Source organism: Cibotium barometz, chromosome 36 (assembly GCF_041138505.1).
Source record: "Cibotium barometz isolate CiBa-2024 chromosome 36, ASM4113850v1, whole genome shotgun sequence".
Taxonomy (NCBI): Eukaryota; Viridiplantae; Streptophyta; class Polypodiopsida; order Cyatheales; family Cibotiaceae; genus Cibotium; species Cibotium barometz.
Window position 1 is genome coordinate 39300876 of NC_141081.1, and position 12824 is coordinate 39313699.

Consider the following 12824-nt stretch of genomic DNA (forward strand, 5'->3'; position numbering starts at 1 on the left):
GAACACCATCTCATTCCACTAGAATTGGCCCATGATTTTGTAGCCCCCCTCAGTACTTTTGATGTCGACACTCACTAGTGGATTGAGCGGCCATGTCACCCAAAACCTCCAAGTGTCACATCCTCTTACAAGAAAGATCTCAAGAGCCCAGATGCATACATCTGGGAAGAGTGATAAAATCTTAGCATTCCCATTACTTCAAGTCACCTATGAGAAGAAGAATACCAAGCTTGAAGATGAGCTCAAGAAAGACACATGTGAAATCCATCAGCTTTATAGGTCATGGGGAATTAAAGCCAGTCAAGAGAGGAGCTAGCCCACACTCATGAGTAGGACATGGATTCCCTCCAACTTCAATACTAAGCCCTCAATATCACCAAGGTTGTGAAGTCCTAGGCTCATAAAGCCCAAAGAGATGAACCCCCTAGTGAAGCTCCTAGACAAGCTAAAGAGGCCCAAGAGGTTAGTGTGGCTAACCAATTTTTAAAGGAATGTGACACTACCCTTGCTCGCAACACATGAGGCCAGCAAAGCTTTCACGGATTTCCAAGAGGAGTACAACCACACAATGAGCAAAGTGGTTGCTTTGCTCTACTATTGGTAAACTACTAGGGAAGCAACTTACCAAGATCTCCTCCTCCACAAAGAAACCCTTATCACACAGAGGCACATACGGAAATGCATAAAATGGAGACACTTGCCTCGTATGATACCCCATTGAACTGGTGCGACCAAAGACCAAAGGAAGCTAGACATCCTTCTCTCATGGGATACATATCTTGACCCTTTGCCAATCATGAGCCACTCTCCCATGGACACCCTTACCTTCATCAAAACTGCACCCTAGCCCTATATTTTCTTTAATTCAATATCTTGCATCAACATATTCTTTAATCAAGCCATCTCATTCATGGACACTACACTTCTATACTGCATTGAATCCCATCCCTGTATTGGAAGACATAGTGTTCACCAAATATTCTTGATCATTTATGTATGAAGGGTCATGTGGTCTAAGGTCAAAATTAATTGTAACATTGGAATTTATCTCATTTGCTAGTCTAGGAATAATCTACCTGGGAATCCACAAATTGTCTATCACATGGAGCCATCAGCAAAATAACAGCAGGGGCATTGTGGAATATGTTGACTTTTAGGCCTGGAATTAGGGGCAAAAATCTAGGAGATTATTGAGGAGATGCTTGACATCATCCATGATGTATTTTGATGCTTATACTTGGCCTATTTAAGGGGCAGACATTCCATGAAGAAATACTCTTTATCTCCAAAGTGGTTGTCACAAAGCTTGTCATCCACTAGCAGCATATCAACCATAATTGCACCAACCATGCTAGTGACATAAGTGCAGAAGCTATCACCCAAGCGGGTCATCACTAGCTGAGCCTGATATCTCAACACTCCCCCTCAAGCTCAACTCTACACACTACACTCCAAGTAAGCTCCTAAACCTGTGGAGCTTCTTTGTTCCCAATGCCTTCATGATGAAGATGTCAGCCACTTGATCTGCTGTGCTGACATATACCAGATCTACATCACCTACTAGAACCTTCTCCCTCACAAAGTGATAGTGCACCTTAATGTTCTTCAATCTAGCATGGTATACTAGGTTACTGGTCAACTGTATGCTACTCATGTTGTCACAATAAATGACAACTACCCTATCCACGAGCTCACCCATATCACCAAGTAGATTTTGAAACCAAGCTATTTCACAAGATGCTATAACAGCACCCCTGTACTCTGCCTGTGTACTCGACAAGGCAATTGTTGGTTGCTTCTTACTGCTCCAACTCACAAAGTGATAGTGCACCTTAATGTTCTTCATTCTAGCATAATATACTAGGTTATTGGTCAACTATATGCTACTCATGTTGTCACAATAAATGACAACTACACTATCCACGAGCTCACCCATATCACCAAAGTAGATTTTGAAACCAAGCTACTTCACAAGCTGCTATAGCAACACCCCTGTACTCTGCCTGTGTACTCGACAAGGCAATTGTTGGTTGCTTCTTACTGCTCCAACTCACAGTGGCACTCCCAAATGAGAACATAAAACCGCTAGTGGATCTCCTGTTTGCAACACTACCAGCCTAATTAGCATCTGTGTACCCATGTAGCTGTATCTCTATACCAGCCTCATAGAAAAGTCCATAATCAAATGTGGACTTTATGTACTTGAGAATCCATCTAGCTGCATCCAAGTGTGGCTTCCTAGGGGCATGCAAGAGGTTTTTTTTGGCGAGCATTTTCGAGCGAGCACTTTTTGGGAATCGGGTGAGCGGATTCCAAAAAGATTCCCCCTCCCCCAAGAAAGAGAGAGGGCCTACAATTGAGGTTATTGATTTGAATTGAGAATAAAACCAAGTTTTTTAACATACATCTTCCAATTATTGAAATTCCAAGCCCCCCTCCATGAAGAGAGAGGGGCGAAGCAAGTTAGAGAGACCAACATGATATAATTACTTCGGGAGGAGTGAACACATAAACACGTGTCAACATCACATCCTCTACATTGGGGTTATTGGTTCTAACTGAAAATAAAACCAAGTTCATTCATGTACACCTTCCAAATATAGAAATGCAAAAACCAACATCTTTACTACTATGGGCCTCGCTTGTTCTCTGGGGTGTGGCAATGGTGTATAACAAATTGCTTTGGAGCTTGCCTCTATATTTATAGCAGTAGGAGAGGTTCAACACTCAAAATAAAAAACTATATTTGTTTTTTTAAATGTTATTATTAAAGGTTTCTTTCCTCGAATTTTGGCACCACAATAGAAAATGCATATTTGGAACTTGTTTGGGACAGCGAGTATGTATTTGAAGGAGATAGACATTGCACAATAGAACCCTCTACAATAAGGTAACATCCACAAAGGTTAATCTCAACTGATTATCCTTGCATTCAAATGTCTAAATTAGGGTATGTTCTTCTACAAGACAAGGCATTGTAAAGCTCACGGTTAGATAGGATAGGTTGGTGGATGAACAAGACAAGGCATTGTAAAGCTCAAGGTCAGATAGGATAGGTTGGTGGATGAACATATTCTCGCTCTCTGGCTTAAGCCTAGCACACATAAATAAATGAAGTACAAGTGCTTGCATGCAAGGTATGGCTTCTTCTTGGCATTTCTATCTGCAAAATCTGGACATGTATAAGACGGTTCACGTCTTTCACATGCACATCATATTTTCCCACATGTGCATCATCCCCATGCGATTCAATCTTGAAAACTTCATACTTGTGCTCCACTCTCTTCACTTCTTCTACAACCATAGTTTTCATTTTCAAAGTGGCCTTTATTTTCTTGGCTGCTTCCTCTGATATTGACGTGTGGTACTTGACTCTTATGCCATTTCACATGCTTGATCCACCAGCCTCTATGTTAGTAGTGGACCCATATGGAGGATCTTTTGAAGTTGAAGTTGTAAAGAACCTTAAAGCCTTACTGCTACACGATGGAGTGGGCACAACGCCTTCTGCATTCTTGCACTCCACCTGGTATCCACCTTTCCACAAAAACGAATATACCTCCTCATTTTTGTGAGGTTTGTTCCTATAGCAACTAGCCATATCTTGGGTGGTGGATTGGGCTTTGGGTCTATGTTGTTGTCCACAATATAGCAATGAAACACGTGGTCAGGGGCAAAACCACATCCATTGTCTAATGAGACAATTAGGGTGCTTTCGATAGCCTTCAAAGGAAGGTGTAGGCACACCCTTAGCAGATTTAACCATGTGTTGCCCACACCTCTTACCCCCACAAGGCGTTCCGCTGCATGTGACCTTGTTGCCAATGCATCTCCTTCAAATTGCCCACATTGCTTCATTCACCTTGTGCTCAATGACATTGCCCTTTGTGACTTCTGTAGTTCTTTCTGGAGTTCTGCTTGTATTATGTTCTTTGAAATTGATCTTCCATGGCCTCCCAGAATACTTGCGGTCTCTTACATGTGTGTTGTACTCTAGCCGATGTGTGGCCTCATCAGTATCAATTACCACCCTTGACGGTCTCTTGTGATGTGCACTCTTTTTGTCACACCAGAGTGAGAGGGGTAGGCGCCCTGTACATGGGTGTTCCTTCAGTTGCCTGATTAACTGTTTGGACCACTTGGATAGGGCTTGTAGAGCATCGCTCTTTTAGTTTCTCCAAGCTTGGGCCTCTCCCTATGTGCTTGCCTTGAGTGTAAGAGACTGCCTTTGTGCTTTGAAAATTTGCATTTGCCATATCAATAGTACATGCATCGTAAAGAGAAATCTTGCGTCTATATCCTTCCCCTGCCAGCAACCTTCCATGCTTGCTTTCTACTAAGTTTATTCTTGGTTATACAATTAGCTTGCTCTAACCACCTAAATACTCTACATTGGTAATTTTCTACCTTGGATCATATACATGACAAGCCATGGTTACCCAATCTGATGTTCGTCGGGTGTGGTCGAACTGTATCCACGCATGTCGCTAGAGCCGGTTTGTCGCATTTTATTCACCAAATCCAACCTTGAAGTGGGTCCAATGGTGGACATCTTGGAAACATAGCACTTCTTACCTGAGGACCCTTGACCTGGGAACTTGCTTCCATGGAAGAAGTTGTAAGTGCACTCTCGCTTCAGCTTCAAAAGCGTATCCAAGCCAAAACTCTCCTATGAAGGGCCTTGCCGAGCTGCAGTGACTGACCTCCGAAACCTAAAAGATAAATTGTTTAAATATTACAATGCATCTTGCCAAGATTTTAATAACTATTTAACACCTACCAAATTTCCCAACCAGATTGGCCTACCACAGCTGTCTTCCACTAGTGGTCCCATCTCCTCTGCAATTGTGCCACACACATTTGAACCTTCCTTTCCCCCCTAGCATTACGATCCACCTCTAGCACCCCAGACACCATTTGTTTGGTCCTATCAGTTAGTGCCTTTGATGTGCGTGCACGTACATTATGTTGATGGGTGCCGATGTGTATCATTAATCTGTTCATCAACTCGTCGGAGGGTATCACATAATAGATGTAGCAATTGCATGTGGCAATGCACATCGCTCGAACTAAGCAGTAATGGAAAAGGAGCTTCCCAGATGCATTGCTGCACTCCTCTCTAGTGGTTGGTGCCTTTAGCATGCTTCCAGTAAAATGTGACGTATTTGACACCCTATGGTTCTTTAAGCATGGGCAAAGTTCATTAACACACTTTAAACTACCTAGACAATGGCTTCACCAACATACTTCAGGAAGGCAATGTAAGAGGTTTGCGGCTTTGATAGTGGGGATCATACTTATGTCCCATGGAGTCCATTTCTGGGTGTGTTCCCATGGTGGAAACTCAAATGCAATATCTTCATTGTATTCTCTAGGAATCTCCACGTCCTTGATAACGTCTTTGACATTTAACAAAATCTTTGTTAATGTGTTTCCCTTCTTCATGCTGAAAAGATATTCTAAAATGCTCTTACCTTGTCCTCTTGCAACACTGGATGAGCCTGATGCATCGGTATCCTTGTTATCTTGAAAGGGATTGCATAAATCTATCATATTCTTCAGAGTTGGAAGACCTCTGGGGTGGGCTGTCTAAGATGACTATTGGTTCTGGGTTTGACTTCAATGAAGAATCAACTATTGCCGAGTAGTTGGCTTCTGATAGAGAGTCCTCAAGTATGTAGAACTCCTCCCCCTCATGATTAGAGGTTGCCTCGAGAGGTATGGACAACTCTTGGGTCCCAATACTTACTCTACGGCTTGCAATCCACAAAATGAGCGGGGAGCTACTTGCTCATGTAAAAACTTTGCACTCACCACAACCCGTCCATTAATGAAACTCAATTCTTTCTTAGAAGATGGGAATGTGATTGTGCGACTTTGTTGTATAAAGAGGAGCAAAAACGAAGTACACAAGAACAAAAAAGAATGGTACAATAGGTAGGGAGTATGAATGGTGATTAAGACCCTCGTTATAATTTAATTATATTTTTTTATTATTTTAAAAAATAAATTTAAAAAATCTAAAATCTAAATATATAATAAATTTTTTTATTTTTTTTGAAATTAGTATCTAGTCATCTCTATTTCTCTCCGTACTCTCCATCATGGTTTACAAGATGAACATCAAAAAACACAAAAAAACATAACCATCTAAAAAACACAACAAATACATTAAAGAAGTTGGCACTATGAAGTCGCATTATGAAGTAATGCCAACATTATTACAAACCTCAAAACTTAGTACAAAACACTCATAAGTTTATACGATGGGCAACCATTGATTGGACGTATTCCTAATAAATTGCTCGTTCTCATTGTTAATGACTCTATATGTCCTCCAATAAGCAATTGCACTTGATATTCTGAGCTCAAACATATCTATTGTTGCCAGCCCAGGTCGTTCTCCTTTCCTTTAATTATTTGCTTCGATTCGAATAATAAACTCCCCGAAATCTCTCTAGCTTAGTACAAGTTAGGATTGATTGAGTCATTCTTGTACATCTCATCAATCGCCATGTATCCTTGCAAGATGATATACTCCATGGTAAGCTCCTCTAACGATGGCGTGGTCATGATGCGTAAATAAACATAGAAGTGGGCGCTTGGGAGGAGCTGAGGAGGCGCTTAAGGAAGACGTGGGATGAGGAGGCACTTACAAAAGGGGCGGCGCTTGATAGAGGTTTAGGGTGGAGAGGACGCTTAAGGAGGGTGTGAGAGGAGGTGGAGTGGGTGCTTGAGGAGGAGGGCGCGAGAGGAGGGCCGAGAGGGTCGAGAGGAGGGCATGAGAGGAGGTGGAGTGGGGCGACAGGAGGTGGAGGGGGTGCTTGATTTCGGCTCTAGAGGAGGTGGTGGGGGCGCTTGATTTCGGCTCTAGAGGAGGTAGTGGGGGCACAAGAGGAGGGTTTAGGGTTTGCGGGGGAGGCTTAAATTAGCCATGTGTGGCGTGGCATGGCTGCCATGCATGGCTTCCACGTGTTAGGTCCACTATTATGGGCATCACACTTGGTTGCCACGTGTGAGGCCCACAATCGTGGGCCTAACACATGGCAGCCACGTGTAGTGCACCATGCAGGTGGCACCACATGCATAACGCACTACACGTGATGCCTACGTGGAGTGCGCGGTGGCCCAATCCATGTGGCACCAATTAGATGGTGCCATGTGTGCTTTGTAGGCCACGTGGCACACCATAGCATGCCATGTGGCAAGCCAATAGCTCACCATGTGGACTAGCTAGTATACGTGGAAACGCCATGTGTAATGCGTGAGGTTGGGTATTACACGTGGCAGTTCCATGTGGACTAAACAGTCCACGTGGACTGTTTAGTCCATGTGGTGTTGCCATGTAGACGCATGCGTCTACATGGCGAACCATGTGGCCACTGGACTGTTTAGTCCACATGGCTCAACCACATGTAATGTGCAAGCGCGGGCATTACATGTGGCAATGCCACATGGACTAAACAACCCACGTGGGTTGTTTGGTCCACGTGGCGTGGCCAAGTGTAATGCCCACACCCGGGTATTACACCTGGCTGGTCCATGTGGACTAAACAATCCACATAGACTGTCCATGTGGTGACGTCGCGTATAATGCCTGGGCATTACACGCAGCAATCACACGGCCTTTGTCGCATGCGTGGAAAAGGCCATGAGGCTTGTGGCCTTTGTCGTGTGTGGCACGTAGCAAAGGCCACATAGACCACGTGACCTTTGCCATGCACGTGGCCGCGTGGTCACTGGCCACACAATGTGGGCCACATGCACAGCAAACTGTTGAGGGCTCACAAAAGAGTCCTAAACAGCCTCGCTCACACTCTCTCTCTCCCTCACTCCCCCTCTTCTCCCCCTCTCTCTCCCTCTTCTCCTCCTCGCTCACCCTCTCTCTCTCTCTCCCTTGCTCCCCCTCTTTGTTGAGAGCTTTGATATCCCAAGCTCATCTACATCTTCATCTATGGCAGTACATCATGAGCTTGAGAGGGGCTGTTGAGATTCAAGCTCGATGTCAGTGTGTGCCAGCTATGCTATGTGCTGGCATGTTAGGTAGGAACATGTGTGAGACATAAATGACCGCGTCCAGCTGGTCATAGTGTGTGGACATTAGCTAGGGTTAGATGTGTGTGGACACAACTCATAGTGTGTTGTGTGTATTATGGATTATGGCTTTATGCATTGTGTGTGAAGAGAGATGGCTTCCCTCTATGATTAGGGTTTGTAATATACATTAGGGTTTGCTCCTGTGTGTGTGTCTCCTCTCCCTCTACCTATTTTTCAACTTGGTATCAGAGCCTTGTGCTGTCTATTAGGGTTTATGAGTGAGTGAGAGAAGAGGGAGAAGAAGCTTAAAGCTTGCCATTGATGCTGTGAAGCTTGGAGCACACCGATTACTATCAGATCTGAGAGCTTGGCCTACCGGGTAAGGTCTTCTAAACATCCTTGGGCGGATTGCAGGTGATTCAGGCAAAAACAAAGCAAATTAGGGCAACCTAAAGCAAAGAAAATTTTTGGTTTTTGAAAGCTTTCCATTAAAGCTTGGAAGTGGTGATGTATGGTGAAATACATGCAAATCTGGCAAAGAAATATGTATGTGTCAAGCAAGAATGTATTGGCAACTCATGTACAAGCCCTAAACTAATTTTGGAGCAATTTGGATGCATTTAAATGAGTGAAATTTACTGGTTTTTGAGCTCTCACCAGGGATTTCATTAACGTCTTCACAATTTCGTGATCACGTTAACAAAACCTAGTGTTAACATATTAAAACTTGTGATCACATTGTATATTCACATGACCTGAGAAATGACCTGCCGGAACCCACTAGTCCAGTAACACCTCCGGGCTTCTATCTTTCCCGGCAGGCCCGCCGGGATACAGAGTTTTCCCGGCGGGCCCGCCGGGAAAGACAAAAGCCCGGCGGGCCCGTCGAGAAAAAGAAGGAACACCGGCGGGGTATTATTCTGTATATAAACACTGCCCGACACCCATCGTACAACTTTTGGGAAGATAGTCCTTGTTTTGGGGGCGTGATATCTCTCCTCAAAGTACTTGTAGAGCTCTCGAGTTGCTAGAAGTGTCCTCTTGGGAAGAACGTCCTTATTTTAGGGGCTGTCGTCTTTCCTTGTAGGCACTCCTAAGGCTATTGGGCCACTCGTCCTTAGTTCTTTGAAGTGGGGGCAGGGTGTGGTTCGTAGCTAATACTTGCGGAGATTTAGGGACAAATTTGGAGTCATTCAGCTTTGCATTTGAGCCACGTACGTAATCTACCTCATTCTGCTTTATGAATGGTTTGATGGAGCCAAGAGTCCTGCTTAGGGGCTTGTATTGGTTCTTGATACTTGATATAGTTTAGAGTAGACAAGGGTCTATTGTCCTATACTAGAGTATTGGGAAAGCATAGATCTTTGATTTTTTTTGTGAATGTTAGAGAAGATCTATTGTCCTATACTAGAGTATTGGGCAAGCATAGATCTTTGATTGTGTAAAGTATCCTTAATTGGGTACAAAAGGCATCCTTCATTGGGGGTGCAATGTGCATGATAGTTTCGAAGTAGTTTTGTAGTAAGACCTTGCAAGATAGTTTGAAGTAGTTTTGTGTTATGTGATGATCTTTTGTATTTGTCAAGATAGTTTCGAAGTACTTTGTCTGCAGATGTATGTTTTGTTATACGTGAGTGATTTGTTGTTTTTTCATTTGTGTATTCATTGTTATATGCTTGGTTGAATAGGTTATTTGTTGAGATGGAGGACAATGTTGGATCCAGTGATACCTCCAATAGAGTCCAAATTTCAAATAGCAGGAAAAAAAAGGCACCTGGGATAGAGTGGCAATATGCAATTAACGTTGGTGATCGATTCATAGATTGGGAGTGTAAGCTATGCCATGCAGTAAAATCAGGTGGGGCGCCTTGACTAAGAGAACACTTTTTAGGCGGACCGAAGAAAAAGTCATGTACCCACCCCTCTGCACCTATAGTGGCCAAACGTATAAGAGAAGAAATTCAAAAGAAAGATTCAAGAAAACATGACACTCCTACCGTTAATGTATCAAGGCAGCAAGAACACTGTTGTTCTAATCATCAAACTCCCGCTACATCGCCTACTTGTACCCCGAACGGCAATGTGCAACCAAAAAGTAATCTACCCAGTGCATCTTCTTGCAAGCGAAACTTTGACGTAGGAAATATACCCATGCGTCAAACTTCATTGCAAGAAAGCCTACGTCAAGGTCGACTCGATGATGCACAACTCGTCCTTGCTGAAGCGATTTACTTTTCTGGGAGTGCTATGATGATGGTGGACAGTGAGCATTGGAAGAGAGCATGGAAGAAAATTGGTGAGTTTGGACCAGGGTTTTCACCGCCTACGTACCATGCTATGCGAAATAATCTATTAGAGAAATGTTATGCGCAGGTAAAAGAACGTGTACAAAGAATAATTCTTAGCAATATAGAGCTTTCTGGATGTAGTATAGTAAGTGATGGATGGTCTAATGTGCAAAGAAAACCATTAATTAATGTAATGGTTATTTCACCTAGAGGTGAGACTTTCATCCGTGCCGTGGATTCAGCTGGTTCAATCAAAACTGGGGCTTACATTGCTCAAGTCATTAGCTCTGTGATAGAGGAAGTGGGTGCCAAAAATGTAGTCCAAGTCGTCATGGACAATGCAAAAAATTGTACAAATGCATCCAGAATCCTACAACGACAATATCCACATATTTTTCGGGTAGGCTGTAATACTCATAGTTTGAATCTTGTATTAAAAGATTAGTATAAATCTGATGATACCAAATGGTTTGCCTCAATCGTCGACACTGCTCGCCAGCTTGTGAAATTCATGCTCAAGAGACAGAGAGTTTTAGATATGTTTCGACCTCGCATGTCAGTTATGTTAAAGCTTCCAACGGAGACTAGGTTTTGCACTCACTTTTACACTTTTGAGTCTCTTCTTAGAAATAAAGATGCAGTTTGTGAAACATTTACATGCATGGCATTTCATGACTGGGAGAACACTCAACTTGAAAAAGTGAAAGAGAAAATCAAAGTCTTGAAGGGAGCGCTTACGAGAAGAAGTTGGTGGAACAGTGTGATGGATGCATACCATGTAATGATGCCTGTTATGTATGCTGTACGAAGTCTTGATCAAAGAGCGCCTAATCTTGGAAAAGCATGGATGCAATGGTGGACTGTCCAGCGGAGTTTGGAGTGTCCTTAGAAATTAGAGCATTCAGTGGTGGAAAAGCAATGGCGTGTACCATTCTCCAGTAGACAAAGAAAAGTTCTGTTGAAGTACTTTCATGCTAGATGGATTGGAGCGCATTCACCACTGCATAGTGCTGCTTACATGTTAGATCCTGAATATTGGAATATGGATTTGATGTCCAACGTTGAGGTGGTGCAAGATTTTTATAAAGTGGTAAACACTTTCTATAATAATGATGATGATCGTGTACAGTGCATAAAGGAGATGACCTCATTTCGGTTGAAAGAGGGTTTATTTTCCAACTCCCTTGTTCAGCAAATGGCTAAAGAGCAACCTGCATGGAAGTGGTGGATGATGAATGGTGGTGAGCATTATGCTTTATTGCGCAACCTTGCGATGAAGGTTCTAAGTCAGTGCTCTTCAAACTCAGGCTCAGAAAGAAACTGGAGCATGTATAAATATATTCATAGTACTATTTGCAATCGACTTCTTGCAGATCGAGCAAATAAACTTGTTTACATGTACTGCAATGAAAAGATCTTGCGAGACATCGAAAGCGAAGAGTATGAAGAAGATATGCCCAGATGGATGTACAATTGTGAAGATGTAGTAGACGAGAACTTTGATGTTGGACGTACGTTGTGCACCACCCTTGAGATAGAAGACAATTTAGACATTGACTTAGATGAGCTTAATTTAGCAGACGAGAGAGTAAACGGTGAAAGAATTTTGGAGCAAGATACTGATATAGAGGAAGAAGTCACTTCATTAATTTAATAAAAAGTACCTGTACAAATGATCATATTTGGAGAAATTATCAATACAAAAGTAGAATTTGTTTTTCTTAGCTCTCATCTTGAAATAAATTGCGAATTGCACTAGGAGTTGCATCTAAAGGTCCTGGTGGTTTATATTCGCTAGCCATGCCGAACACTGTATAAATACCTTGATTTATTGGGACATTGCACAATGCACATGTGGAAGTATTTTGCATTTGTCTCACTAAACATATTAAGTGGTAGTAGTGTCCACATGGTAGTATATACTGGCCGCTCCACCCATCGAATACTTTGTAACATACAAGACATTGGGGGGTGGAGGAACTTGTAGCCTCAGCAGAAACTCCCACAAGATCAGGATGTATCAAAAAATGAGAGATGTGGTTTCCTTGGCGCACAGGAGCAATACGTGAAGAGATGCTCTGCACATCTTGGCTGATCTTTGTTAGCTGCTTTTGAATCCCTCTATTGGCCGGGGGAGGAGTTGACGCTTGAGTTAATCGGTCAGCTTCTTTCTCCTTCTCTGCTAGCTGTGCCCCTAAGCTTTCTTTGACCTGGTTTAACTCCAGTCCAGTGCCCTCCACCATGAGAGCAAGTTCTTCTCTTGTGAATGTCACTGTCTCTTCACGTATGTCGTGGGTGTTGACAGTGGCCTCTCTGGAGGCGAAGTCCACTGGAGTTTCTAGGATAAAGTGAGCATATAGCATTTTAGCAAAATAGAGTGGAGCGTCGGCGTTATGGAGAGGACGACCGTACACCTCCAAGAAAATGCGCTCGGCATTAGTTTTGATATCATTGTGAGTGCAACGAGAAATCTTCCATCTTCCCTTCTTAATCTCGCCA